At 53.0% G+C, this 5,566-nt stretch overlaps 1 pseudogene; it reads left to right on the top strand.

Moving 5' to 3' along the window:
• Nucleotides 1-322: 322 nt before the first annotated feature.
• On the top strand, nucleotides 323-431 carry LOC132809918 (5S ribosomal RNA; annotated as a pseudogene).
• The last annotated feature ends 5,135 nt before the right edge of the window (nucleotides 432-5,566 follow it).

Below are 5,566 nucleotides of genomic sequence, written 5' to 3' on the forward strand. Positions count from 1 at the left end.
TGAATGAGGAAAGATGACAGGAGGCCACCGAACAGGAGTCTTCTTGGGCGTGCTCATCCAGGAACCACAAAAAGCCAGTGTCCGGGTTTCGGTGACGATTAGGGAAAGCGGATTGAATGCTGACCTTTCTTTCAAACCGATCGGAATATGAAAGTCGGGAGTTTTGGCTAGAACTCCACACGAGTCAGAGCGCAGCTGGAATACAGTTTTAGGCTTGGAGCGAGGTCAGTCAAGGGGACCTCACAGAATAGGAGTTCCCGGATTGGGGGTGGTTAATCTGATGCAATCAGGGAGCCCTGGCTGACAGATAGAAACAGGAGGGGCCTACGGCCATACTAGTCTGAAAACGCCCGATCTCGGAAGCTAAGCAGACTGAGGCCTGGTTAGTACTTGGATGGGAGACCGCCTGGGAATACCAGGTGCAGCAGGGAAAGAAACAGAAAGGAGCGGGAGCAGTGGTGAGGACTCTCTGCGTGTAAATAAAGGGTGACTTGGTGATGGGATACTGGCCCCGGTGGAGTCACTTCAGTGGCGACGAGAGCAAAGCACGCTCCTGAAGAAACTCACTCGCAGCAGACGCCTTTTCAGTTGGGGTGAACATTTCTGGCATCAAACCGCTATGTAGGAAACTTGACTCATTTCAGCCTGCTGTCAAAGACGGGGCCCAGGACGTTGAGAAAACTGTGATTTTCGTTTCCAGGCAAGTGACGTTAGGGCAGATGAAAAGCAACGAGTAATTTTCTGGATGGCTTGCGGGCCTGCAGCTTTTTCAGTCATTAGAAGCCAAACATTCCCTGAGGTACTAGAGACTAAAATTTGTAAGAGTTGATGGATTATGACCCCCACCCCACCGAGACACCATCAGTTTTACTTGGCCGTTTGCGAATTGGGGAACCCATATTTGGATTTTTGACAAGGTTAAACGACTGGAAGAGGAGGTGAACAGGCTGGAGCTGTTTTCCTTGGAGCGTCGGAGGCTGAGGGGTGACCTTATAGAGGTTTATAAAATTATGAGGGTCATGGATAGGGTAAATAGACAAAGTCTTTTCCCTGGAGTGGGGGAGTCCAGAACTAGAGGGGCATAGGTTTAGGGTGAGAGGGGAAAGATATAAAAGGGACCTAAGGGGCAACTTTTTCACACAGAGGGTGGTACGTGTATGGAATGAGCTGCCAGAGGATGTGGTGGAGGCTGGTACAATTAGAGCATTTAAGAGGCATTTGGATGGGTATATGAATAGGAAGGGTTTGGGGGGATATGGGCCGGGTGCTGGCAGGTGGGACTAGATTGGGTTGGGATATTTGATTGGCGTGGGTCTCTCAGGCCTTACTGTGAGCTGGGATGCTCATGGGTCGTCCTGAAAGCTGTCACCCCAAGAGCCAGAGGGTGGGTAGGCCACCCTGGTGCCAGTCGCCCCCGAGAGCCAGATGGTGGGTAGGCCGTTCTGAGCGCTGTCGTCCCGAGAAGGGGTGATCGGGACAGGCTGTCCTAGAGGTGGTCAGAAGGTGTGTCAGAGCAGCCGAGAGCCAGAGGGCGCGTGCTGAGGTCCGGAAGGCTTGTGGGCTGCCGCCTGCGTGCTGTCGTCCCTGGGGATGGGCACGGGCTGTCCTAGAGGTGGCCGGAAGGTGGGTCAGGGTAGTCCACGGGCCGGGTGGCGCGTCGGGGCGGGCGAGAGCCCAATGGTACGTAGGGGCAGACCGAGAGCCGGAAGGTGGGTAGGCCGTCCTCAGCGCCGTCACCCCGGGCAGGTACCGGGGTGGGCTGTCCTAGAGGGGGTTGAAGGGTGTGTCAGGGCGGACCGAGAACTGGAAGGGGCATGGGGTGGGGTGGTCCGAGGGCCAAAAGGAGCATAGGGGCGGGCTGCCTGAGAGTTTCCGGAAGGTGGGAGGGCCGGGGGGGCTTGCTGGGTTTTTGTATCGTATGCACTTTTTAAAAGTGTCATTGGACTGTGTTGTATGTACAAATATTCCTGTTTGTAATGGTTGAAACTGGGATTTGAGGTTTGTCCTCATTTCCCTGAAAACTGGTTGAACGTTAGGGTTTGGGGCCTAGCTGTGCTGTTCCTCTCCCCTTGTAAAACTGCTGTTTCTCTATATGCAGCTGTTAAAGTTCCTTGTTTTGTAAACTGTGAATTGTTTAATAAAATATAAACAGGAGAGTCAGGGGTGCTGTTCACAATCAGAACTGGCTCTGAGCTAGCTGGGTACGATTAGATTCCCTACAGTGTGGAAACAGGCCCTTCGGCCCAACCAGTCCACACCGACCCTCCAAAGAGTAACCCACCCAGACCCATTCCCCCTAACTAATGCACCTAACACTATGGGTAATTTAGCATGGCCAATTCACCCGAACCTGCACATCCCTGGGCACTATGGGTAATTTAGCACGGCCAATTCACCCGAACCTGCACATCCCCGGGCACTATGGGTAATTTAGCATGGCCAATCCACCCTAACCTGCACATCCCTGGGCACTATGGGTAATTTAGCATGGCCAATTTTACCTGCACATTTTTGGACTGTGGGAGGAAACCGGAGCACCCAGAGGGAACCCACGCAGACACAGGGAGCATGTGCAAACTCCTCAGTTACCCAAGGCTGGAATCGAACCCAGGACCCTGGTGCTATGAGGCAGCAGTGCTCACCACTGAGCCGCCATGCAGCCCCTTAGTACGTACTCAGCACTTGTCAATAAGGGGTGACTTGGAGACGGGCTAGCAGGCCTTCGTGAAGTTGTTTCATACTCAAGGCCATTATCCATTTCGAAGCCACTCACACGAACCCACGCGCCCGCTGTCCATCACTGGTTTGATAAAGCTGAGAGTTTGGTCCCTGTGACATACTCAGTGACTGAGCTACCGCTAGCTCCTGGAAGAGAGAATTCTCAAAGATTCACAACTTTCGGAATAAAATGACAAAATCTTTCCTCAGTGGCATCCCCGCCCCTGTTTGGAAATTCTATCGCCCCCGGTTACAGATTCCCCTTTATATTCAACATCCACTGTACAGCCACATCAGCAGTTATGCCCGAAACGTTGGCTCTCCTGCTCCTCGGATGCTGCCTGATCCAGGGCTGTGCTTTTCCAGCGCCCACCCTCTCGACTCCGATCTCCAGCATCTGCAGGCCTCAATTTCTTTATATAAGGTGAGTGGAGGAAGTTTTTAAAAAGATACGAGGGGTATTATTGTTTTTGTTTTAACAGAGTGGTTTGTGTGTGGAATGAGCTGCTGGAGGAAGTGGTGGACGCAGCTACAGTCAGACCATTTCAAAGACATTTGGATAAGGACTTGACAGGAAAGGGTTGGGAGGGATAGGGGCCAGGAGCAGGCAGGTGGGACTAGGTTCAGTTTGGGAATGTGGTCGGATTGCTGCATGGATGGAGGGGTCTATTTCCAGGTTGGTAAAACGCTGTCTCACAATCTGCTGCCCCTTGTCCCTCTGGATGGAAGTGGCCGTGGGGTTTGGAAGGTGCTGCCTGAGGGGCTTTGGGGAATTTCTGCAGGGCACCTTGTAGATGGTCCACACCGCGGCTACTGAGCGTCGGTGAGGGGAGGGAGGGAGGGGGTGTTTGTGGGTGGGGGGCCAATCCAGCAGGGGGCTGCTTTGTCCCTGGATGGGGTCAAGCTTCTTGAGTGTTGTTGGAGCTGCCCCCACCCAGGGGCAAGTGGGCAGTAGTCCCTCATACTCCTGACCTGGGCTTTGTAGATGGTGGGACAGGGTTTCGGGAATCAGGAGGGGAGTTACCTGCTGCAGTTGCTAACCTCTAACTTACAGTTGTGTTTGTATGGCGTGTCCAATTGAGATTCAGGTCAATAGTAAACTACTTGTGAGGGATTCTGTTGCCTGTGAGTGATTCTGTGAGGGTGATACCAATGAATGTCAAAGGACAGATTTATAGTGTAATAGAATCTCTACAGTGGAGAAGCTGAACATTCTGGCCATCGGGTCCACACCAGCCCTCCAAAGGGCATCCCATCCAGACTCACCCCCTCATTCTATACCTGTAAACGCATCCCCTGCACCCACCCCCCCCTCCATTTTCATGGTTAATCCATCTAGCCTGCACATCTCTGGATACTATTGGGCAATTTAGCACGGCCAATCCGACTAACCTACACATCTTTAGACTGTGGGAGGTAACTGGAACACCCGGAGGAAACCCACGCAGACATGGGGAGAACGTGCAAACTCCACACAGACCGTTACCCGAGGGTGGAATCGAACCCGGGTCCCTGGTGCTGTGTGAGGCAGCACTGAGTGGCGCCAGTTGCATTTAGTTTTCGATTAGATTAGATTAGATTACTTACAGTGTGGAAACAGGCCCTTCGGCCCAACAAGTCCACACCGACCCGCCGAAGAGTAACCTACCCAGACCCATTCCCCTACATTTACCCCTTTTGCGCCTCTCTGCCTTAAGTTTATGCCTTTTCAAGAGAGCTATACAGACCCTTTGTCACAACTTGTCTGTGCTGACCAGGTTTTCCCTGAAGTGAACTAGTCCCATTTGCCTGCATTTGGCCCATATCCCTTCCCAATCTTTCCTATTCACGTTCCTGTCCAAATGTCTTTTTAATTGTACAAGAATCTTGTAGCATCCACTGTGACCAACACAGAAGGAAAGTAAACCCAATAAAACTGGTGTGTGAGATATATTGGTCTGACCCTTCTGTTAGCCATGATGCGGCGTTGGACTGGGGTGGACAAAGTCAGAAGTCACGCAACGTCAGTTGCGTCCAACAGGTTTATTTGAAATCACCAGCTTCTGAAAGTGGCCTGTTGGACTGTTACCGGGTGTTGTGGGACTTCTGACCTTGATCTGGCTGGGACATTTCAAAATGAACCACAGCAAAGGGTCGCCTTGTGCTTCACTGCTTTTTCTCCCTCTCCGGGAATCGGGATTTTTTTTTTACCCGTATTATTCATTCATGCGTGGGACGTTGGTATTGCTGGTGAGGCCCATCCCTCGTTGCCCATCCACACCCAGTCACGTTGCTGTGGGCATGGAGTCACATGGAGACCAGGCCAAGTCAGGATGGCCGATCGCCCGTCCCTAAATTCTCACCAACTGAAATTAAGTTGCTGCAGTGGGATTTGAGCCACTTGTCAAACAGGCCACTGGGTTACTAGTGTGGTGGTATTCAACACTATCCCAACACCACCCCCACCTTGAAGACTTGACTTTAAAGTCAAGCGTGGTCCCTTTAAGAGGAACCTGTTCCCTTGGTCAAGGCAGACCCTCGCTGCAGTCACGCATGCGTAGTCCGCCCCGCACCAAGATGGCACCGGGCCATTTATCCTCCACCCCGCGGGAGTTGCGCACGCGTCCCACTTACGGTTTGCCCCGCACCAAGATGGCACCGGGCCATTCTCCCCCCCACGCGGCGATTGCGCATGCGTCCCACTCACGGTTTACCCCGCAACAAGATGCCAACGGGCCACCCCCCCGCGGGAATTGCGCATGCGTCCCACTCACGGTTCGCCCCGCACCAAGATGGCAGGGGGCCATTTTCCCCACCCCCCCGCGGGAGTTGCGCACGCGTCTCACTCTCGGTTTGCCCCGCACCAAGA

Source organism: Hemiscyllium ocellatum, unplaced genomic scaffold (assembly GCF_020745735.1).
Source record: "Hemiscyllium ocellatum isolate sHemOce1 unplaced genomic scaffold, sHemOce1.pat.X.cur. scaffold_1413_pat_ctg1, whole genome shotgun sequence".
Classification (NCBI taxonomy): Eukaryota; Metazoa; Chordata; class Chondrichthyes; order Orectolobiformes; family Hemiscylliidae; genus Hemiscyllium; species Hemiscyllium ocellatum.